At 36.1% G+C, this 25,812-nt stretch overlaps 1 protein-coding gene and 1 long non-coding RNA gene across 7 annotated transcripts in view; both read left to right on the forward strand.

The window, feature by feature from the left end:
• METTL15 (methyltransferase 15, mitochondrial 12S rRNA N4-cytidine) overlaps window positions 1-25,812 on the forward strand; it is a 207,490-nt gene that overhangs the window by 18,786 nt on the left and 162,892 nt on the right. The window lies entirely within an intron of this gene.
• On the forward strand, window positions 207-24,100 carry LOC131487631 (uncharacterized). The gene is made up of 4 exons (XR_009249855.1): window positions 207-330; window positions 2,199-2,275; window positions 3,546-3,684; window positions 22,958-24,100. It is a non-coding gene; the product is annotated as an uncharacterized LOC131487631 (long non-coding RNA).

A 25,812-nucleotide genomic window follows, 5' to 3' on the forward strand; every position in this document is an offset into this window, starting at 1 on the left:
TTTTCTAAGTGGGTAAGTAGAGGAAAGGCATTCTAGCTAGAGAGAACTATTTGTAGAAAGGCAAAAAGGCAAGAGAAGGCAACATTTGTTCAGGGAGGCAAAAGTTCAGAACATGAAGGAATGTCTAAGGAATGCTAATAACATAGGAATTTTATCCTGTTGGAGATTGGAAACATTGGTCATTTCCTCTTTCTCATTACCTTCAGGTTGGTGTGGAATCTGGAGTTAAAACTCATTTGGGGGTAGAGATGGAAAGATGGACAGTTGGGTTTGATGAGATAAGGTTTTCATTTGAAATGTTCACCAGCAGAAAGAAGAGACTAGAAAGAGGTAGGTACTAGATATGGAGACTGAATATATCACACAAGTGATATTTAAACCCTTGAGAATAGATATGATTGTTAAGGCAGATAAAAGAGGTTCTTGGATAACACATTGAATATCAAAGCTGTAAAAGAAATTGGGAGATAGAAAAAGAAAGGGTTAGAGAAGTTGGTAGGTATGTAAAGTAAGTTGGAATGAATGGCTACCTAGTCTAATCTGCTTCATTACTTTTGGCCCATTGGCCCGGGGTTTGAAGGAAAAGGTTGTTTTCTGGCTCTGTGAACAGCTCAAGTGAAAGGCAAAAATGATTTATAACATCTTTAATACCTGGACTATTTTCTTCTTTATATTTAGAATTAACTCTTCCCTTGCTATAATTAATAATAACATTTCATCCAAGTTCCAAAACACCCACTTGCAATATATGCATTATTTAATCTAGAAACTTAAATTTTAAAAAATGACTTTATTTAAAAGCTTTACATTGCTATTGCTTTATGTAGAATAAACTTTACCACATAGATCCAGTTAATCAATACTATATCACTACTAATCTTGACAGATTTATTTACAAAAAGGAATTCCAAAGAAATTGCCCAGTTTAAATTATTTTTTAATATTTATTTTTGAGAGAGAGAGAGAGAGAGCGAGCAGGGGAGGGGCAGAGAGAGAGAGGGACACACAGAATCCGAAACAGGCTTCAGGCTGCAAGCTGTCAGCCCAGAGCTCAACCCAGGGCTTGAAAGGAGAGATCATGACCTGGGCCAAAGTTTGATGCTTAACGACTGAGTCACCCAGGTGCCCCCTGTTTTGAATTGCCAGCTTTGAACTAGAGGTTACCCATCTCTGGTCCATTGTTTGAATTTTGTTGTATTTCTTTCCATGTGTTTATAGCTTCAATGCTTTGGGCTAATATTCAACCTATTAGTTGACTTATTACCTTTCAGAGACTTAATTTCCATGTAAATTAAGTAACAGAACACCTACTTAAGTTGTGAATTTTAATTTTGTCTTTTTGGACCTACTTGATGAATTATATATAATGTTCATACCTAATGGAGAAAAGAAAGGATCTTCCTGCATATGAGTTTCCATTGAATTATCTGTAGGCGTTTTTTTTTTTTTCTTTTTTTTCTTTTTTTTTTTTGAGAGAGAGAGCATGCATGCACCTGGCAGAGAGAGAATCTTAAGCAGACTCTATGCCTGGCGCGGAGCCCCACTGAGGCTCGGTCTCAGGATAGTGAGATCCCAACCTCAGCTGAAATCAAGAGTTGGACTCTTAACTGACTGAGCCACCCAGATATTTTCTTATGGCAACTGTTTTAATCGAGGTATAAACCTCTCTTCCATATTTATATATTGATGGTATTGTATAGATTGGGTAAAAAAAACAAAAGGAAAATAAGTAAATAAATTTAAGAGCAGAAAACTAACTAGGAATAATAGTCTACTCTCAAAATGAATGAATGTTGCTAAAAGGTACACTATATACCACACTTATAGTCAATGAGAACATTTAAAATAAGAATAATTTAGCTTACATATACATAATGTTCAAAATTGAAAAGTAGAGTTTGTATGATGTTTTAAGAGAGGCATTCAGGGTGTATGTTTTTTGTAAATTTGTTGTCATTTGCTGAAAATTAACATGAATGTGTATGCTTGCTATAAACATTTTCAAGATGCTTAAAAATCAGACACGTATTTTGTATAGTTTTTCCTCAGATAATATTACTGCTAGAGATAGAAACTTAATTGTTTTGCAATGGACATTTTATATGAATCTTTGGGGTTTTGTTTTTTCATGTTTTGTGTAAAAGTTCAAAACGGAGCAGAAATTATGCATTCACTGTTTTTCTTTTTACTAAAATCAGGGATATATGATTTCCTGTAAGAATGTGAATTGGGAAACTAAATTCTTTCAAATGAGTTTCCTGAGCAGATTTTATAGGTAAGGCTTTATTATTTAATTATATTAGATGACTTGGGGATGTGTTGACCATCAACAGAAGTTTTTAGACTGTAATTTAAAGTAGCACTGACGGTGTTTTAGGAGAGTACAAAAACATTAAATTGACAAAATGCATCAATTAGTCTTTGATGGTTTTGCTTTTTGTTATGTTAATTTATTCTCATGACTCAGAAATGAGAGCTCTTTTAGATTCTATTCATTTACACTGCAGGTCAGTGGACTTTAGATCAACATGTCTGTGAATAGATATTTGTGGTTATCTTGAACATTTGAAATTGCTTAGATTTCCCCCCAGTCTTCATAACATTTTATTATATTGATTTTTTTAGATTGCAGAAGAAAGGCATACTCATATACTTTGATATTCATTTTTGTACTTTTTTCTTTCTAATCTAATGATGGGGAAAATGTTCAAGTTATATCAAATTACTTATGGATCTTTTATATGCTCTAAAATTTTTTTTAAAAATTCAGTAAGTATGTACTGAATGTTTTTTATGTGTCTGGCATTGTGTTTGGAGACGTAGGGGTTATCAAAATAGTGGGTGAATAAATATTGAGGGGATAGTCAAAACTAAGGAGATTTTATCCTTTAACTGAAGGCCCTTATTTTGTGTTTGTGGGATGATCATCTAAATCTAGAGTTGGTGGAGAAAGAGCCCAGGTATGAAATAGCTTGGGTATTCATGGGGAAAAGGGGTGGGTTTTCTCTTACTTAAGGAGCAGTCACATGTTAGGGGTGGTATGTGTGGGAATGGATTTAAAATTTCTCTCAGGGTTTATAATTCAACCTGTGAGAATAATCCATATGTAGATGACCATAATAGTAACACTAGTTGAAAAGGTAAGTGTTATAACAAAGGTGTATTATTCAAATTAGAGGAGGGAGCAATTATATTAAATAGGGATCTTTAGAAAATACACTATGGAAAAGGTGGCATTTGATAAAGGCTTGGAAAGATGCTTATGCTTTTGGAGACTTGAATATTTCATTGTTTAATGGAAGCTTACAGAACTCATGAGGTGTAATGGAAATTGTCACCTAACTTCCAGTACATGTATTGCTCCTAAGTAATGATATGACTTTGGAAATGTCACTTGATTCTCTAAACCTCAATTCCTAATATGGAAAAGGAAGATTTTGGAACTATATTCCTCTTTAAGGGTTCTTTTAAACTGTAACAGATTATTTGTAATTATCAGAGTAGACTTTATAAATGGACTGGATATCTTCTGTTTACCTTTTCAGAACTACTCTCTACCTCTGTCTACACTATTTGTGTCCTGGGTGACTGACCTTCCCCAGCCAAATCATCTGGCTCCCCTGCCCTGTGGCTTCTGGTTGGATTACACAAATGGGAGTCACCAGCTGGAGATCAGAGAGTGAGGTGAAAGTGGAGTCAGGGTAGTTACTCCCCTGGTGCCCTCCCTTGTGTTGCCTTGAATTGGCAGCTTTCCTCTCCCAAAAGCTATACCTCCTGTCAGAAGGCCCTCTCTATATAATTACCCCTTTTTAGATTCTGATAATTACTTACTCCTCTTGCCCTTCAGGCTTAGGGATGGTAATATCTCTTGTTGTTGCCAGATCCCCAGGAACTGTGCACTATCCCCTGTTCTCTATCCCCTAGACTCTGTCCATGTTTTTGAAGTAGACCCTTAGTTAAGCTATCATTCTCAAATTACCAAGTTTGAGCATGCCACTTTTTTTTTTTTTTTTGCCAGAACTAACTGAATACTTTCTGTTCTCCTGGAATGATGTCCCACCAATCTCTGTATCTTAAAGATTTATTGCCATTACGTGTTATCAAGAGTCTCTATAAAATGAAAATATTCTGGGAGGAACTACATGTTAAGTTGTCTGGCTATTATGTTAATTGTCAGTAGCTATGATTGGATTGTATGCTACCTGTTTAAGAGATGTGTGTGTACTCTTCTGTGTGTGCCCCTTTTCTTTGCATTCAGTGAGAACTGAACAGTTTTATTTAAGTCATCTTCCTGGAAGAAAATATCATTAGACTAATTGGATCAAGGTGTGTGGAGTCTTTTCTTGTACCAGTGAGGAGGAGTCTTTGAAGAGTATAAGTCCAGGGCACCTGGGTGGCTCATTCAGTTAAGTGTCTGACTCTTGATATTGGCTCAGGTCATGATCTTGGCAGTCATGAGATCAAGCCCCATGTCATGCTTTGGGCTGACAGTGCAGAACCTGCTTGGGGTTCTCTCACTCCTTCTTTCTCTCTCCCCTCCCCTGCTCACTCGTGTGCATGTATATTCTCTCTCTCTCAAAATAAATAGACTTAAAAAAAAAAAAGAGTATAAGTCAAGGAGTCACCTGATTAAATTTCCATTTTTTATGGGCTCCTCAGATGTCTATATGTTGGGTGAATTTGTAGGTAAGGAGGCTGATGTTTTATATTAGATAAACGATTATAAGTATCTGAAGAAGAACAGTAGTAATCAGTGTGTTGAAGGAAGGAGTTGAAAAATGAGTGGTTGTGGCAGTGGACTGGATGAAAGGGGAAAAAGCTTTACATCATTTTTATCTTTTTTGTGTGAGTAATCAGATGGAGGATGGTGACATGATATGGAGAATAATGGAGGAAGATGAGGTTTGGGGGAGAGATGATGAATTAATTTTTTATTTGTGTATTTGAGGTGCCTAAGGGACATCTAGGTTCTCCTGTTATAGAAGGCAATTGATTGGAATAGTCTGAAGCAAGGAGGAGTAGACCAGAGTAGAAATAATAACCTAAGGAGTCATCAGCAAACCATTATTAAAACCAAAAAGGGAATGAGATCACTCAATAATTGTGTGTAAAAAACAATGTGCACCAAAGATCGGAAGCTGGAGAAAACTAATGTAATATGAATTTGGTAGAAGAAGTTGACCTGAGGAATGAGAAAGAAGGAATGGTTGAAGGGGTATGCAGAGAACCAGGAGATGCTGGTAGCCTGGAAGCCAAAGAAACTGAGCTTTAAAACACAGGACCATCAACAATGGCAAATGCACCCAAATTTCAGAAAGGTAGAGGCTGAAAAATAGTGTTTGGAGTTGACAGTTAAATGATTACTGTAGGGAAACAGCGGTTTCAATGGAGTAATTGCTCATTAGATATTAGATTTCTATATGGAAGGGACAGAAAGAGAGAGCAAGTGTAAACGGATATGAAAAAAATTGAGGTGAGTAAAGGAGAGAATATGGATGGAAATATGTCAAGACAAGGTTTTATGTATGTGTGTATGTATGTATGTATGTGGGTGAGTAGGATGGTAGGTAGATAGGCAGAAATAGATATTGATTTACTTTTATGAGAATGGGGTAGGGCAGAATGAAATTTTGGAGATACAGGAGAGGGGATGTCTGATAAAAGCCAGAGAGTCTTGGTTCAAGAACACAGGTACTAGATTGGCCTTAAGTAGAGGAGAGTCACTGCACCCTTTGGGACTTGAAGTAAGGATAGGGATGATTAAAGATAAATTTGTAGGTAAGGAGTCAGAAACATTGAGAGGAATCGAGTCTGAGTGCCTTTACTTTCATGATAAGGTCAAAGACAATGTTGTCTGTAAATCTGAGGGTTGTTTGAAGAAATTATTAAAGTAGGGGTTTTAGGAGGTTGTTAAAAATTTGGAGTAGTCACTGAGAAATGAAGTGTGGTTAAGAGCTTGAGCTCTAGAATTCTGCTACTGTTTAGCTGTGTGACCACAGGAAGGGTACACTATCTTTCTGTGCCTCAAGTTTCATGGAGAAATGGAGATAACTATAGTTCCTGCCTCACTGGAATATTGTGACAGTTAATAAATGTTTACCTTCTAAAGTGTGTCTGGTACTTAGTAAATACTCTATAAATTATAGTTCTGATTGTTATACTTGAAATGTGAGGGATGAAGCAGTGAATAAGTGGTATGGAGAGGGAAAGAGAGCAAGAATATATGTGGTTGTGTCCATGCAAGAGCTGGAGTAGTTGTGGTTAAAGAATAGGTTATTTGAATTAAAAATTTTAGTTAGAACATGTTGAATTGATGAGAAGGTCTGGTAACTGACTGTGAGAGGTAAAGGTCACTGGATTTGAGATGGACATATTGTCAAAGTATTAGAGTTTTGTACTTATAGACAGAATGATTGATGCAACCTCTGCAGACTGACAAAGGGGTGTGGTATTGACTGTTGACCACTTAAATATGACAAGTGGCATTGCTAAATGTGAATTGATTTTCTGGAATGGAAAGCTATTCTTGGTAAAGTTTCTCTTAATTTACCTAATAGTTGCATTCTTGGAAAATTTACTGTATATTAAATTCTTATAAAAAGTACTGTGTGATATGTAAATTTAAATTTGGTTTCAGGCATAATTGTCCTCCCCTTTCCCCTACCCCCTTTGTGAACTGTATGTCCTATAGAATTTGGGTTCTTTTTCAGCACTGTGCTGTCTATTGCAGGACATCCAGCATTCCTGTACCTCATCCATTGATAGCTAGCGGTGTCCTCTAATGTTTTGTACAGCCTAAGCACATTTTCAAAATGCTCCTGTCGAGCATTACAGGGAATTAGGGGAGAGAAGGCACAGAGTAGCATGTGGATTGGATCCCAGGAAAACGGTCCTGTTTTGCACAGTGACCTAATATTATAGAGATATGAGGAAGGGAATTACCTGGTAACAAAGTTCCAGGTAGAATCCTGATACAAAGTTGAAATGGTGCAAAGTGGTAAAGTTTTCTTACCACCTTAGTCTCTTGTCCTCATTAATTCCTTCCTCCAAGCCACCCCCAGCCCAGTTGCAGCTGGTAGCCAACCTATGTTAACACTTCATGGCCTGGTGCAGTAAGAATTCTTGACTGGACTTGGTGAAGAGTATAGTTTCAGCATAATTTCTCTTTTAACTACATTAGCATTTTACTTCCTTTCTGCTAACTTCCAAGCTTTCCTTTTCTGTATGAAGACTGGTATAAATGCCTTATCATTCCCATTTAAATGTTTATTCTCATTTTTTCCTTGCCATCAGTAAATGTGTTGCATAAAATTGTAATCATTGAATTTCTGTGTTTGCTTGTGAATGTAACCCAATGCATTAAAATGCAGTAGTGTTATTTCTGTTTCATCTTTTGCTCAAAATGATAAACCTTTCATAGTGTCACCTTTGTCCAATGTCAACAGGTTTTGTTATTTTGGAAGAATCATCTCATTTGCAGCAGGTTGCTTCTGGTGATCTTAATCAAAAGTATTGCTTTTGAAAGAGTAAAGTTTGGTCAAGTTGTGCCATTCAGATATTGTGCTTTTTAAAAATTAGGTGACTTTTCTTGTTGGGATGAGCACTAGGTGTTATATATAAGTAATGAATCATGGGAATCTGCATGTGAAGCCAAGAGCACACTGTATACACTGTATGTTATATAACTTGACAATAAATTATATTAAAAAATAAAAAAATAAAATTAGGTTACTTTTGAAATATGGAACAATAGTTTCCATTAAAAAAATTTTTTTAATGTTTATTTATTTTTGAGAGAGAGGGAGAGAGAGAGTGTGAGCAGGAGTCGGTCAGAGCAAAAGGGAGACACAGAATCTGAAGCAGGCTTCAGGCTCTGAGCTGTCAGCACAGAGCCCAACGTGGGGCTCGAATTCTTGTACCTCAAGGTCATGACCAGAGCCAAAGTCCAATGTTTAACTGACTGAGCCACCCAGGCGCCCCAATAGTTTCCATTTTAAATAAAAATTTAGGATGATAAAAAAATGATTAGTCAGGGATAAATGAGGTTTGATGAGGTTTTTATAGCTTCCCTTGGGAAGTAAAACCCCATCCTTAATAGTGAAGATTTGTTGTAGTTCCTTAAGTATACATGCTTTGTGCAATATACCTACTTTCTGTCTGTTTCCTGGGAGAAATGTCCATGCCAAGAAAATCATTGTGATTGGCATTAATTGTTATGCCTCTTGGGTTTCCCTGAAGATTAGCCAGAGTTGTAAAAATGGAACCTTTTTTTTTTTCCCCATATAAAGGTCAGAGCAACAAATATGGTCTTGAAATGAAGCACTAGTATGGTCGCCTAGCACTGTGTAATTACATCACAATTATACGCATGGGTGGCATCTCTTTATTCAGTTACATTTCTTCTGTATTAAAATATATATCATTTTTATGTGAGAAAAATAGATCTTTCATAAATCCAATTTGTTCTTGTCCCTTAACCTTAATACATTAGTCTATGTTTTAAACTGGTAGAAAATAATTTGTTCTTACTGTCTTACTCTTTTTTATCATGGCTCCTTAATAATCTTGAAAATGAGTCTATTAAATCAATTAAATTAATTTCAACTGCTTTTAAGTTCATTCTGTGGGGGTTTTCCCCTATGAGTTTTTCGTAAACTATACTTGAGCTTATATATACCATAAATGAGTTTTTCAGTCATCTATTCTTTGAAATTCACTTTGGTGTGGCATGTGGTATATTAGAGGAGAATTACTTCTTCATCTTTGATACATGGTGTATAGTGTTTTGTTTGTTTGCTTGTTTGTTGTTTTTGCCACCAGTGACAAATTCCTGAAAAGTTCTATGAAAATCAAATTTCAGAAACTTCCATTTACTTACTGTATATTATAATCTTAGCAAGTTTTATTTGAATAAAATATTGTATTAATACTGATTCCAAAAATCAGCAAGAGTTGGTAAGATTAAAGGGAAGGTATATTTTTTAACTTTCAATTTTCATTTCCTCAGATTTGGAAGTCTATAGACCTATTAGAATAATGATGCATAAGGAAATTAATTGCAACTTAGAAAATAAAAAGTTTTAATATTTGTTAAAACCTATCATGTCATGAAGAAAAAATCCTGAGAATATTGCTTAAGAGTAATCTGATTTAAGAAAAAGATTAAAGATCTTAGGATATGTAGTTTTGTAAGTTTTTTTTCTCCAAATATTGACATTGATTTTAGGGGAGCCTGCCTGGCTCAGTTGATAGAACATGCAACTTTTGATCTCAGTGTCCTGAGTTTGAGGCCACACTGGGCGTAGAGCTCACTAATAAAAATTATTTTAAAAATATCTCGAGGCACCTGGATGGCTCAGTCTGTTAAGCGTCCAACTTCAGCTCAGGTCATCATCTCACAGTTCGTGAGTTCCAGCCCTGCATCGGGCTCCATGCTGACAGCTCAGAGCCTGGAGCCTGCTTCAGATTCTCTGTCTCCCTCTCTCTCTGACTCTCCCCTGCTCACACTCTGTCTCTTTTTCTCAAAAATAGATAAGCATTTAAAAAAAATGTCTCTTAGAGTAGTTAGGCTAGGTAGTGGTTGAAGTGCGGGAGGCAGATGTAGAGTGCTTTAAAGAGGATGTTTTTGGAACGTGGCAAGAAATAGGTTACCTTGGGGGTGGGAGCTGTGACTCAGATTAAGCACAGACTTCAAGGTAATTTCAGGTTTACTATAGTCACTTGAGTTTAGGACCTGGAGTTTAATCTCTTGGGGAACATTACAAAAAATCAGTTAACACACTGTGATATTCAGTGTACAGATGGCTGCTGTTGATCTTCACCTCCTGGTGTTCACAGTCTTTGGAGTTCCTTCCCACAGTGAGTTGGGTTGATCTGTGTAACTAGTAAGATGTTCCAGATATGATGGTGGGTGACATCTGAGGCTAAGTCAGAAAAGAAATTGTGTAGGGGTGTCTGGGTGGCTCAGTCTGTTGAGCGTCGCACTCTTGGTTTTGGCTCAGGTCATGATCTCATGGTTCCTGAGTTCCAGCCCCAGTGGGCTCTGTGCTGACAGTGAGGAGCCTGCTTGAGATTCTTCCTCTTTCTCTGCCCCTCCCTCGCTTGCACTCTCTGTCTCTCTTAAAAATAAATAAATAAAATTTAATAAAAAAATTTTAAAAAAGAAAGAAATTGTGGGTTCTTCCTTTCTGTCTCTTGGATTGCTTGCTTGCTCTGGAAGGCCAGTTACCATACCATTAGGATGCTTAAGCAACCCATGGAGAGGCCTGCATAGGGTGGGATTGAAGCCTCTTAACAGCCAGCACAGGTAAGTCAGCCATCTTGGAAGCTGATCCTCTAGGCTCAGACAAGCCTTCAAATGAATGTAGTCCTGGCTGACACTGCAACCTTGTGAGAGACCCCAAGCCAGAATCACCTGGTTAAACTGTTTCTGTATCCCTAACCCATAGAAACTGTGAGATAAGAAATATTTATTGTTTTAAGCCCCTAAGTTTAGGGTAACCTGTTACACAGCACATTAATATGCTGCACAGTAATGCAGAAATAATACACACAAATAAAAGAGTTTCAATTGTGATAAATGCCATCAAGGAAAGGTATGTACTGCTATGAGAATGGCTAACAGACTTTTGACTTAGTATGGGGGTTTGAGAAGGGCTTGTGAGTTTAGATCTAAAGAACAGGGAAGAGCATTCCTGACAGGAAGCATCATATGAAATTCTGTTGTGGGAAAAGGAGAGTACTTTTGAGAAACCTGGAGAAGACCAGTGTGGCTAAGGGTAGACAGCAGAGAAGAGATGGAAAGAAAGGAAGGTAGACCAGAAGATGCCAGGCCTGGGGCCGTGTTAGGGATTTTGGTCTTTATTTTAAAAAGCAGTGGGAATCTACTATAAAGTTTTTATCAGGGGTTGTGGGGTAACTGGATTAGATGTGTTTTGTAAAGAGCATTCAGACTGCCTTGTGGAGAATAGATTAGAAGTGGTAGGCTGGCAAAGGGTTGTACAAAGGTGGATGAGAGGAGACAGTGGGAAAGCAACTGAATTCATCTAAAGAGGTGATAGTTTGGGCTAATGTGGTGGCAGTTTAGATGGAGAGAGGTGGGCAGATCTGGGAGGTTTTCTATTTAAAATAAACAGAATGTTGGGAGGAGTTAGATATGAGAGGTGAAGAGAAAGGCAGCTGTTAATGAAGGTGTTTGGCCTTGTTACTGTATGGATAAAGACTAAATTTTTTAAAGGAAGAAAGATCTTGTATTTCTTTTTGGACATGTTTTTAGGTGCTTTTCAGACAGCCAAAATGGAGTTTCCAGAACTAGTTAGATACATTGTTCAGAAGCTCAGTGGAGAGTTATGAACATGAGACCAAAGTTTGTCAGGTTTATTTCTTAAGTCATAACCTGTGTGATGCAGTCCTTGAAGAGTGTTGTGGTCAAAAGAACACAGTCCAGCAAAACAGTTACGTCAAAATAATGCAGATCCTTTGTGCGTTTCTTAAAACTGTGAATGGGACTCCTAATTCCCAGCAGTACTTTCTGTTAATGCTCTTGTTCCGTTTTCCTCTTTCTTCGTCACATGCAGCTGCTCTTCCACCCCTGTTTTCAACACTCCTGAAGAAGCTGCTCCCTCCTATTCAGGCCAACTTTTATACTAACTCTTCCTTTATCTTTTGTTTTTTGCTCCTCATTGCTTAAATTGATGTAACTGTTTTGTCCTGTTTTGACAAAATAGGGCTTTCCTGGCAATGGAGGGTAGGGAAACTGGGAACACAAAGCCAGATGTTCTTCAGATGGCTTAGGGAGAGGAAAGTCAAGGAACACTTTTGGGAACAGTGACACATTAATGATTTTCGTTACATCACTGATTTTTCAGCGTGTTAAGTAAAAGTTGAAGCCATAGGCTCAGATGATTTTGCCTGTCAATGAGTAAATGAAAGAGTGTCCTGATCCTTAAGTAGCTCTATCACGTAATGGTTCGAGTTAGGAAGATGAGCCTAGAGAAGGACCAATCTGTTGACTTCTGACCGGAACGTCTGAGCTGACTCCTCTGTTAGGTCTCAGCTTAGATAGTCGTTTCTTTGAAAAGCCTTTTCTAACGTTTCATTTCCAGGTTAGGTTCTTCTCCAGTTGCCACTGAACCCTATTATTGTCCTCATCATTGCTATAATTATTTAATTGCATGTGGTCCCCAATATTCTAACCTTGGGAGGATGGAGGACAAGTTCACTATTGTATCCTCAGTAAGTACTGCCTTATCTGTTAAAAATGGGACTCCTTAAGCACTTGTTTAATTAATTTAAGCAGGTATTCTCATTGGACTCATTAGGTTTTATATGTGTATATCAACCACATTCCCTGCTTAGCTTACTGGTAAAATATATAGACTTTCTCTTTAACAAACATCATAAAATAGCTATAGTCCAAGTTTTTATTGTAGGTTATGACTTTGAACTCTTTGCCACCTAATACATATAAAAAGTTGGGGGGAAATAGAATTTACGAAGGACTGCACTGTACTAGGATCTTATCATTTTCACATTCTTAGAACTGGTTTTACTGAATTGTGTTATTCCATAGCTTATATCAAGGGATACTGAAAGTAACACAGCTCTGACACTCACCATTGTGATCACTTGTAAGGTTGGAGGAGAAGGTAGTTTACTGTGATTTCTTTGTGAAGACTAGTAGGAAATGTTTTTCAAGGTACAGTAAGTAGGAAGACTTATTTTGTATGACTATGGTTTGTGTATGTGTGTGTGTGTGTGTGTGTGTGTGTGTTTAATTTTCCAGGGATATGGCAAATGATGCATCTGCTTATGTTTCTCTCTTTATAGTGGTTTCTGGGATACTCAGATAAATTTTGTAGCTGCCTTTATCAGAGGACATAAACATTCTTTGTTCTGTGTTTTGACTAATAGTCTTACTACTGATTTTAATTATACTTTTTAATTTCTTCTGTCTTTGTTGCCACCTTCCTCCCCTTCCTATCTCCATTTCATTGCTTTTTTACTTTCTGTGCTGATTTCTCTCTGTAAGTCATTTTAAATTTCATTTGAATCACAAGGCATTAAAAATTACATGTAGACATGGATCTCCTATTGGCAGTTTGTTTGGGAACTGACTTGGTGTTAACTTTGGCTTCTCTCACTGGATTCTCTAGGCTCTCCAGGATATTGAGACTGGCTGGGGCCTGTGGAACACCCCCTCTCTTAGACTCTATTTTGTGAATACAGGGTCTTGTTTGTCTACCCTGCAGGCAATAGTCTTTCATTCTTTTTTTCTCTGGTCCTCTACCCACTCTCCCAACCCCAAAGCAATTTTTAAGTATTTTAAAAATAGTTACCTATATTATAACTCTATGATCTAATAAAACCTTTGAATTAGGTGGAAGTAAATTTTATACTGAAAGCAAGGAAAGCTAATTATTTGCCTTCTTTTTTATATTATGTTTTGTAATTTTTTTGAAGAACCATTTAACTCATTTATATTCTAGAAAGGTCAGTAATCTTGGATCACACTAAGAATAAACTAAATCTGAAAAAAATATAAGAAAGTTCCCATAGGCTAAATGTATTTTAATGTTTCTAGGCTTTTGTTTATATCTAAATTTTATTTCCGTTGCTATTTACAAAGAGTTAGGAAATATGGGATATGTACATATATATAAATATAAATATAAATATATATATATATGAATTGGTGCATTTCATTAAACACTTTAATATGAGTTATTTATATCCTCTATATGGTTTAGAAAGCAACTAGCATTCCTTATGGATATATTTGCAAAACTGATTTTAAAGTAATATATTTTCATTGTTTTGTTAACAAATCAAACTTTTCAAGCTATTTTTGACTATTAAACCTTTCTGAAAACTTGTTCCATATCCTTCCGGTCATCTAAATTTATCACAGGCCTTTAAGAAGGTTGGTGAACCTTCTTTCCTTTTGATCTTGCATCCTGGCGGGTGCTTGGATATTTCTTCTTAAGAAAAGTTTTGGTGGATGAGTCAGTGCACTGAGTCATAGGCAGCATGAAGCCTCTAGTGTTCTATACGAACTAATTGGAAACAGTTTCAAAATTAATTAAGGCACAGTTGTCAGCTCAGTGTTACTGATTGACATCCCACCAAAGTATTTTGTCTTTTGGCAACTTGCTTAATTGTTCTTTGGTATTTAGGTTTTTGTTTTGCTTTATGTATTTTTTTTTAAATCTGTTGAATAGACCTATAGTTACCATGTTGATTTTTTTTTTTAAGCTCTCTTATGAACCTTGTGTCATTTGTGTTTAATTTCTCCCTTGCTTGATGCCTTTTTTCCTTTAAAAATTATTCAATACAGTTCCTGTTCTTTCTGGCTTGCTAATTTATCAGGTCACGAGAGAAGTCTTTTATGCTCCACAGAAACTAGTTTATACAATAATAATATATTGATTTATCAAATAAGAGCCCCTTCTCCAATGAAACACCATGTGTTTAATTTAACAAATACAAATTAAATGGCTTATATAGATTTCTTTACATTGCCTTAATTTGACCTTAATAAATTCATTAAAGATGACATGTTTTTGAAAGATTCTTTTTCTTTATTGTACTTAGATTTGTTGAAAGTACTTTCATTTGTATGAAGGATTTTGCAAGGGGGACATTGATTAGGTGTTCTTCATGTTTACAGAAGATTAAACAAGAAATTAAGACCAGGAAGATATTTTGGCTGAGAGGTCAAATATGTTCTGGCAAGATGATAAAACGCTAAGGTGAATTAGTAAGGGGGAAAAAGAAATAAAAGTAAGAAAACTCACATAATAAGTACCTACTAATTTCCAGGTTCTTTGCATATATTATTTCGTTCAATCCTCTTAGCATGTCTTTAATATGGGACTTATTTACCCACAATCAAATGTGGAACTTGAAGCCCAGCAAGTTAATAACTTATTCAAAGTCCTTTAGTAAACACCTTAGGCAATCTATGGCAGCTCTTTAGTGTGCTGTCTCATGCCAGATTCGGGCATTATGCCAAAGGAAAATGCAGGAAAAGTATTTATTTTAGTTATACAATAGACCATCTATATGACAATAAATGGATGACACATTTTTTTAATCATTCCTCTTAACCATTACTTTTGAAGTTATTTCATTGAAATTGAGAAACATTTTATGACTGATGATATGTCAGTTTAATTGGCAGCATCTTTTTTTTATAGTATGTAAGATTAATGCTGCATCTTATAATCAGTATGATCTTAGATTTGTTGGAATACAGTAGATAGTCTTTGTTCTTGTCACTCCTTAGAAATGTTTAAGAACAAAAGCAACCATTTAACCTTTTGGTTTTTCTTTCATTTTTTCCTATGTCTGCTCTAATGAGATGGTCTAAAAAATTCAATGGTCAACGAAGTTTTAGAAACATAGCATACTCTATCCTCTTGGAGATTCTCATTGCACAGTAGCATATAAGCATTTTAGCAAAAAAAAAAAAAAAAAAAAAAAAGTGAAAAGTAAAATATATTTAACTTTGTTTAACCCATTGTTGTACAAATTTGTTTGACCAAAGAATCTCCTGTATTCTTTTTTTTTTTTTTTTTTTTTGTCTTTTTGCACTTGAAGAACTTAATACCCTGCTTATACCTTTGGGAAATGCTGGATTACACACTCTCTTGCCTGAGGGTATCACCACTTAAGAGTCTTAGCTTTCTGAGGGTTAACAGGTTTTTCTTTTTCAGACTTCTTACCCAACCTCATTTTATTTTTATTTTCATGTATTAATCATACTTCATTACCAATTTCTTGTCTTTTTTTTTTTTTTTTTTTTTAAGTTTCTTGAGTTGTGTCTTGGTGTACAGTTTTTCCTCATTTGCTAGCAAAATTTTTGAAGCTTATCAACTGGGTGTTTGGAGTGTTGTTAAGGATTCTAAACAACCAGAGAATTCTTGGTAATGTATAAATTACAAATGTATAAATCACATTTTCTTTCATTTTATGACATCTAAAGGTCAGTAGGTTATGGGAGACTCATTTACATATCTTATGCTGATCTCTTCAAAGGTATGACATTTTTCATCTTCCAAGGACTTACTAGGGAGGAGTATGTTCCCTGCTATTTTTCTTACTTATCTTCTTATTTCCTGACCCTCCCCTCTGCTCTCCTCCTCTCTATCCTTCCCCCTGCCCTCTGCCTAATATCTGGACTCAGTTTACTTACCAATTCTGTGTTCTGTCGGGATTATGAATTTAATCATGTAATATTTGTACACTCTCATTCCCCATTGTGTATTTTAATGATCTTGCTTCTGGAGCCCTGTTCTTAGCACTTCTGTACAACAGAGCCTGCTTTTGGCTTTTTATGCTTAAGCTAAACTAACTTCTTACCAGTCTTCCTGTTGGCCAATAGATTATCATGTCTTTTCAGTCACCAAACATTCAGGTATGCTGATTTTATTGCAGTGTTTTCCAATTTCCTCCTTTCTTACCTGTGGTACTTGTAGCTATGCTTGTGATTATTATGCCTGCTAGCAGGTACTCTTGAGTTTGAAGTATGTTTCTAAAATGGTAGTGGCCATCATGGAGTTTACATATTCATGCTTTTAAGCATCCTATGATCTCAGTGAGGAAAAACCCATTAAGTCATAAATTACTGCATTCATAGCATATAAAGGGGACCCTGAGAAGTATAATACTGCATTAAGGGTGTAGAAATGGGATTAGAAATGTGGACTGGTGCCAGGTTGTTTAGCAATTTTATTGCCAGAGTAGGATAGCTCTTGAGCAAGGGAATAATACACTTCATTTTTCCTATCAAGCTATGTAGTTAGCCTAAACACTTGAATTTATTTCAAGAAGCTTGATGCTTTTATTACCACCACATCTTTTTGGCTTCAGCCTGTTTTCTGATATTATGTTTTAGCCTTTTCTACTTTGAAGAACCTATGTCATAGGATTTTCTGGTGATTAAATTATACATTGTTCTGGGGCGCCTGGGTGGCTCAGTCGGTTAAGCGTCCGACTTCGGCTCAGGTCATGATCTCACGGTCCGTGGGTTCGAGCCCCGTGCCGGGCTCTGTGCTGACAGCTCAGAGCCTGGAGCCTGTTTCAGATTCTGTGTCTCCCTCTCTCTGTGACCCTCCCCCGTTCATGCTCTGTCTCTCTCTGTCTCAAAAATAATAAACGTTAAAAAAAAAAATTAAAAAAAAAATTATACATTGTTCATAAAGCATTTAACAGTTCTTGGCACATATGACAATGACAATAATAAAGTGCCAAAAAGTACTGGAATATGGGTATAGCCGAAGTATGTGTATGGGGAGTTTCGGGGCAGGAGTTGAAACCACACAATCTGTTCTAGTCTAGCAAGCCTAGCTGGGTAGCAGACATACCACCCCAGGGCCATTTTTGCAGCTTGTATTTTCTAGACTAGAAATCAGGAGACCTGGGTTCTGGTCCTAGCTCTGTGTGACTTTGCCAGTCACCTTCCCTTCTAGGCCACTGTACCTAAATAGATAAAATAATGGATTTGGATTAGGTAATTATTAAAAGATATTATCCCAGTTTAAAATATATGATATTTTGGGGCCAGGCAAGTAGTAGTTAAGGATGGCTTAAAGATGACAGGAGAGTTGGGCTATCTCTTTTATTTCATTGTACTATTTCTGATGGATTACCCTAAACAAACTGGTAAATGACTATTCAGGATTCATCTGCTTCCAATAGAAAAATTATTTTAACTACAAGAAGGAGTTACACACACACACACACACACACACACACACACACACACAAAGCACTGTACCAAAACAGTGCTTAAAGTGCATTTAAAATGCATTTGTGTTTTTCAAATTGAGAGTCAATACATAAAATTCTCAGACAAGAAAACATCCCTGCAGTTGGAAAGTGCTCACTGAGTTAACTGAAGAATTTAGAAAAAAATAAGTTGAGTAGTATGTGATATTTTTATAGTCCTTACACATCTAAGGTAGCCTCTTTACATTTCAGATATACAAACTTCTGGCCTATTACTGTGCAGGATGCATCTCTTGGGCAGGCAGTCTTCAACTCCTAGCCAGATTAGGGTTGAAAGGCTCTTCTTTCCATGCCCTCCTATGTACTCCAGTTCTCCTTTGTGTCAGATTGTCGACAAAGTAGTTAGACTGGAATATTTTTAAGATACCTTCCAATTCAGTAGTTTTGCTATATCAGTATATACTGATCTTTCTTCAGCTTGGCTCCTGCTTCATTGTTACTGGTTCTTTTGCCTTTTCCCTGTTACTGCTTATTTCCCTGTTCTTTCTTACTATTTCTATTTTGGCCTTGGTACTGAGGTGGATTTGTATGAGAGAGATTATGGGAACAAAGAATTTGACCAGTATCTTCTCACTAACACCTCTTCCACAAGCAAACACACAAACAAATACCTAGCATTTTGGACATGGAGAAGGAGGAGACAGTGAGATGGAAAAAGGAGAAAAGGTGAGGATATTGAGTTGGGAAGATGCATTGGGAATATCTGTACTGAATTCGAAGTGTAGATGATTTTAAAAAAATGAAAGATTCTCCCCTTACACATACATACATACCCCCTGAGGAAAAAACAAAAACCTAAACAAAACCCCCTAACATTTATATAATTTCATTCTAAAGGATGGGATATGTTGTTCTAACTTCTGGTGATCAGCAGTTTAGGAATCCTGCCCATGAGGGTTAGAACATTAAAAACAGAAGAGAATAATTCCTGTCTATTCAAGAGAGTTGAGGCTTTAGCCTTACTTTTCTTATAAAGCTTTATTTATCAAAGGCATTCTCAGGAGGTAATGATAAACCCAAAGCTCCTCCAACCTGTGCTGAAATACTCCCACACTATGTTGTTGGAATAGATTTAAGCACTCTTTGTAAACCCATGCCAGAAGGTTCTTACCATTTGAAGTTTCTGCCCTCAGTTGGATTAAGAGGAGGAATTTCCCATCTGTTCAGACAGAAGAACAGTGATAAAAAAAATAGGTAATAAAAAAGATTTCCCTGTTTGAGATGTGCTTTTTGTGGATGAAAGCTTTTCATTGGAAGGGATTGTTTGTTTCCATATGACAAATATTTGGACCTGATGTTCAAAGCAAGTATTTGGACCTGAATTAAAAACAAATTTATAGCTTTCAAGATTGTACTATATAATCTACTTGTTTGGGTTGGTGATTGAATTCAAGACCCAGTAGGTATTCTTTTGCTTAATATCTCACCCATTTTAAAACACTGTATCACCACCTTTTCATCTCTTACGAGGATGACTCAAGAACATCATAATAGGTCATTTACCTTGAATACATCTTCCACTCTGCCATTAAATGGATCTAATGTTACCTGTGATCATATCACTTTTCAGTTTAATCATCTATAAATTCCTGACAAATGTACAGGTTCCTTTACCGCTAGACCCATTCTACCTCTTCAGCCTCCTCTTCTGCCACATGCCGTACTTGCCACTCTGATCAGACCTGTGATGTTCTTTTAGGTCTTTGTTACTCTGCACATGCTTCTGTCCCTTGTTTTCTTTCGTGATGACACTTAGGCACTGTTTATTACGCTATTTTTTTTTCTTTTCTTCCAGTATGGCATTTATTACATGGTTCATAATTGTCTCTTAACTTACCTGTTTCCTCTTTAAGACTGTGGATCATACCAACTCTGTCTTTTCTCAACATTTAGCCAGTTAGCCCATTTGCCCCTCCTTCTGTGTCTTATAAAATTCACTCTGTGTTTGTTCAACAACATTTAGAATTGTAAGTAAATTTATGACTATTCTTTTTTTTCCCAAACCACTTAATTTTTTTTATTTTACTTTTTTATGTTTATCCTTTATTATTATTTATTTTTTTTGAGAGAGAGAGAGAGAGAGAGACAGAGTGTGAGCGGGGAGGGGCAGAGCGAGAGGGAGAGAGAGAATCCTAAGCAGGCTCCACGCTGTCAGCACAGAGCCCCATGTGGGGCGGGAACCCATGAACTGTGAGATCATGACCTGAGCTGAAGTTGGACACTTAACCGACTGAGCCACCCAGGTGCCCTGATGGCTGTTCTTTAAGACCCATATTTTCTAAGTTTTCCCCTGAAAACATATCTTTAATTTCTAATTTTTACCCCTGCTATCATTGGTCCCATCCTCTTCCTTCAGATTTCAATAATCAGTTGTAATTATTTATCTAGAGAGGGTTAACCCCTGGCATGAATGTTTGCTTTATTCATACTATGTAACATTGGTTAGTGTATCTGTATTTCTGCTTTTATTTCTTGAGACTTTTACATTTTCCTTCTATCCTCTAGGCCACACCTGTTACTTTATGCACATTCTAGATAAGTGGATTTGGGTTTAGAGAAGTGAAATGAGTAGCCCAACATCACAGAGTGGGGAAGTGATAGAATTAGTTTTACATGCCCTCAGAGCCTGGGTGTGTTTTTTTGCTGCACCACCCTGCTTGTTCCTTTCTGGTTCATTAGCATTATGCCTAAGCTGCTCTCTACAGTCATCTTGTAACCTTAGCTTTCTTGATTCATTTCTCGTTTCCAAATGGATGATAGGGAAGGAAGTGGAACTCAGGATACAAAAAATTTTCTTTCCAGTCAGTTTTGATGAAAGAGATTTGTTTATATACTGTAAATATATAAACAGTGTAGCCAAATGGTGGTCCCATCACATTCTTTTTATAGTTTGACAGTTCACAGAGAGCAAAAAGGAAAAAGGTTATGAAACCTTCATAGCCTTTAGTGATGTTTTTTAATTTTGAAAAATAATATTTTAAAAGAAATATTCTAATGTGTGATTTATACAATTGGGCTTGGCTACATGGAGAAGAGATGCGGGGGGGGGTGGAAGGACGTGGAGGGAGAGAGATCTGAGCCCAGGAAAATATTAGTCTGTTGGTTGCTTGTAATAATTAAAGAATTAGAAAACTTCATTTTCCTGTTATCTCAAAATTTTGTCTTGGTGACCCAGGCTACTGAGTGGGCAAAAGAGTGTGCTCAGAACATGATGGAACTGGCATTTAGAAAATCCAACAGATAAAATATTACACCCACTGACTCATGAAACAGAAACAATTAAGGTCCCAATTTAGAATGATTCTGGACACAGACTCTTAATCGTTAAGCTCGTTTAACAAACATCCATGTGGTAGAGTTGGAAGCATGAGCTAAGTGCAGAAATTAGTTGTGCTGGGAAAAGTTCTAGTTTAAAATTTGAGCCTCGGTTAATCTCCATAAATTGACTCATTTGCCTTTTAATATAAATATCTATTATGAGTTGAAATAATGGAGTTGTTTGAATTTTCAAACTAGGGTTCTTATCTGATGTTTCTATTATTAATTCTTTTATCCATAACTCATAAGTGCAAAGTTTATCTTAATTTCAGGTAGGAATTTTTGTTTATTTAGTCTGCAGTAAAGGGAGCTGAAAAGGGAATTAGGAGATCCAACTTGCAATTGAAAGGCACATTCTAGCACAGCAGTTAAAAACACAGGCTGTGGAGCCAGACTGTCTGAGGACAAATCTCTGCTCCTCTTGTTGCTTGCTTTATGATTTTACACAAGCCACTTAAACCTTCCCTTTGCTTCAGTTTTTTTCATTTAAAAAAATTGGTTAGTAAGAACACCTATGGTACAGGGTAGTAAGTTCAACATAAATGTGAACAGTTTGTAGTTTCTGTCCTGCCAGTTAACTAACTTGTTATGTAATCTTACGTGAGTTACTTTATATCCTTGGCTTTGTTTATTTTATTTATTTTGTACAAGAAACTAAGCTCCAGGTTTCCTTCTGGTTCTAGAATTAATTTTAATAGAATGAAGTAGACAGGTAGCAGCTTATTGCATCAGTGTATATGAAGTATATAGTTTTTGATATTAAATAGGTGAATAAGGTTTCTGATCTCAGAAGTCTGTGATTTAATATTGTGTTACTTTGAACAAAGTTTTTTTCTTTAAGCTTTAATAGTATTGTGTATAAAATAGGTTAATAGCAGCTATTTCATAGGGATGTTGTACTCATTTTATGAGATAATGTGCACACTGCCAGTTATGCTTGATATGTAGTATATATATTCAAAAATGCTGCTGCCCTTAACTTACAGTTACATACACAGTCTTTCTCTCTCTTAAAGGAACTTCATTCTAATCTGTGTATTTGAATATGTGTCTGTCTCAATCTGGGATGGTTGTAGCATATGACTTAAGTGAATTTGTTGGTTGCCAGTGAATTTGAGATGAAGCAAATTTCATCCAGTCCTTTGTGGAAGGGAAAGCCGTATTAAGGTTGCTGAAAATTAAGAAGCCACAAAAGATAGAAAGAAGCTCTCCTGATGGCATTTATTCTGGCAGGATCAGAATTGAGAACACAGGGAAAAAGAATTACAAAAGCAGTGTAAGGGTAGGGTGGATCTCAAGTTATCTGCAGTGCTAATGCAGCAATTTGTAGGGAAAACCAGTCCCAGTTCCTTCCCTTCTGATTATTTTGCTGAAGTCTTTCTGTGCCTTATTACTGCACTGTATTTGGTAATTCTCCAGTATTAAGGATTTTTAGAATGTATTGCTTTCCAATAAGAATTCAACATCAGTTCTTTATCTGGTTTTGCCACAGCTTATTAGGGCTTGAGAAAAGTCACCCAACTTTTTTAATGTTCACTTAATGTTTCAGCCTCTTCTTTTTGGGGAAGGAGAAAGGGGGGAAGAGACAGAGATCGAAATAGATGATTTAAATGTCTCCCACCTCTAAAATGTTACCGTCTCTAATATTAACCTAAATATATTGTCCTGCAGAGTGCAGAGTAATCAACCTTAGAAAATGCTACATTTATTCCAATAAAATTTCCTTTAGAGCCAATTCTTGATCTGTCAAAAAGCATAGCTCTTGCTACTTTACAGTCTGAGTAATGTGTCCTTCTCTCTTTAACTTTTATTAGAATTTACTTTGTCTTTTCATTCCCTCCCTTGCCAGGTTTCTGGAGCGGTTGTGTTTGAATGAATAGCCCATAGACCCTCTTAGCAAGAGTGAGATGGAAGGGGTGGTGAGACCATAATAAATCTAGGAGCTGAAGATTTGAGTAAAGGACAAAGAAGAAAGGACAATACAGAGAAGAGGTTATGAGGATGGGACTTGGAGAAAGACTGCCTGAGTTCACATCCTGACTTCTTTCTGTGCCTGTGTCCTTCAGTTTAATGAAGACAATAAACCTCAGAGGACTGTATTAATGTGATACATACTTGGTAGTGATCTTTAACTAATGTGTGATAAACACTAAATGAACACTTGCTAGTATTAGCAATTATTATTTTAAAGGTTGTTACTAAAAAGTTCTTAGGATTATATCAGAAAGTAGATCGGGAAGCATGGGCTTCATTTTTGTGATAAATGTGAATTACTAGAAACTGATATGCCTAAAGCTGAAGGCTGTGTAGGTATATGTATAAATTTCCTCTATAAATGCTATTCTGCTTGGAAAAATTTGTATGTTCCCATGTGTATCTAGTGTGTTATTACTCTTGCTCTTTTAGGGTCTAAAGTGTACCGTAGGGTAGGAAATTAGATTTGGAAGGGACCTCAGAGAAAATCTTTTTTATCCCTTGTACTTTTTAGGAGACATGCTTGTGATAAGGTACCCAGTTAGAGAAGAAGGAAGAGATGAAGACCTGGAATTTATATTAAGGCATATATAACTTGGGAACATTTTGTATCTTTCAAATAGATAGAATGGTTAGAAATTCATCTTTGTATTCATGTCATAAATGCATTTCATATGCTTGAAACTTTAACATTAACACATCTCAGTGTATTAGGGAAGTGTATCTTTAGTTCAAAATACCATAACTCTTCCTGACCATGGATATTTATTACAATAGAATCTTTGAAGCCTTTAAAAATAACCTTTTCAAATAGGTAAATATCTTTGCCCATAAACATTTATGTCATCACTTTGTAGATGTTTTAAGCCACTCTTATTCTTTTTTTTAAGTGTTAACAATTACCAGTGCTTCATTCTCTGGGAATGGGGAGGGAATAAAACAACCAAAAAGACATTTGTGTAAGGTCACTTTCTTAAATGAAGAAAACTCCAAAATATAATATTTACGAGCTGTCAAACTTGCCTGTGGACAAATTTGTTTCCCCTCTTATCTTATAAAATTAAGTGTATCGCCTTAAAACTTACAAATGATAGTATGGGCAATTATTTTATTCCCTGGTAGTGTTAGACATATGACTCTGATGGCTCCACTGAGAAGAAAATGGGCTTCAAACACAATAAAAGAACAGAAAATATGCTTGACATCAAAATTCTGCAAAAACAGTTACTTTAAATTATGTCTGAAAAACATGGTTATTTAATCTGCAATAGATATAAGAGAAATGATAATTAGTTCTTACTCCTGAAATTATAAACCCTCATTTTCTTATTTCATAACAGGTGTAGTAGTTAATTCTTGTTGTTGGGAAGTGGTCAAAGAGAAAAGGATGGCATCTTTCTCTTCATAACAAGTTAATAGACTATTTTAAAAATTGCTTGTTAGATAATAGGATTCTAAAATTAATGACCTGGCTTATGTGTCAGATTTAGGATTTTTTGTACAATTTAATCTGTTTAAGAATGGTTTCCTGGATATCCTTTATAAATACAAGTGCATAGTTATGTACTGATCTAGTGTGGCCCTGGCTTCTTAGAAAATCGTTGTTAGTTTTTTTTTTTTTTTTAAGTTTATTTTTATTTATTTTGAGAAAGAGAGAGCAAGCGGGAGAGGGGCAGAGAGAAAGGGAGAGGGAGGATCCGAAGCAGGCTTCGCGCTGTCAGCGCAGAGCCCAGCACAGGGCTCCAATTCACAAACCGTGAGATCATGACCCAATTGAAACCAAGGGTCGGACGCTTAATTGACTGAACCACCCAGGCCACCCCTGTTGTTACTCTTTAAAAACTTTTTATTTTTTATATTGGAGTTGGTATACTTAATTCTGTCATAGAATTTATGCATATGAAATCAATATGCTTAGTGAGATTTTGCAATAATTACATACTGGTATGATGAAGACATTTGTGAAATAGTATTGTACTGGTAATGATCAAATTTACCCTATTATTCATACATAGTACATACCAAGTGGCTATAATACTAAAATAAGTAAACCCAATAGCAAAACATTCCTCCCTTTAATAAACCTAGCAAGACAATAGAACTTCATGATGTAGCTCTTCATTTAGTACAGTGATTCTAAATCCTATCAGACCTGGGTGCCTGGGTGGCACCAGGCATCTCATGGTTTGTGGGTTCAAGCCCCACATCAGGCTCTGTGCTAACAGCTCAGAGCCTGGAGCCTGCTTCAGGTTCTGTGTCTCCCTCTCTCTCTCTGCCACTTCCCCGCTCATGCTCTGTCTCTCTCTCTGTGTGTCTCAAAAAATAAACAAACATTAAAAATAAAGAAATAAATAAATCCTATCAGAGGTAACATCCCCTTTTTATAATAAATATTTTGTAGCATCTCTTATAATCCTGAATATATAGCCAAATATGCACAATAAAGCAAATCAATGTAATATACCAATTGCAGTTCAGAGAAATTTAAAGAAGTAAATCATAGTAAATATTAAGTATTACAATATGTAAATGCTAGAAAACAATGCTAATAGTGAATATTTGGAGTTAAGAGATGGAGGAGATCACATATTATTCCATATAAGAAAGATAGGAAATTGAAACAGCTCATGTACAAATGGGCTGTAGAGTCACAGGGGATGTTAGAATAAGTAATAACATACCATGTTTTTAGTTTTTTATTTAAGCAAAATACCTTTTTAAGGATAATAC

The sequence above is a fragment of the Neofelis nebulosa genome, chromosome 10, assembly GCF_028018385.1.
Source record: "Neofelis nebulosa isolate mNeoNeb1 chromosome 10, mNeoNeb1.pri, whole genome shotgun sequence".
NCBI classification, from domain to species: domain Eukaryota; kingdom Metazoa; phylum Chordata; class Mammalia; order Carnivora; family Felidae; genus Neofelis; species Neofelis nebulosa.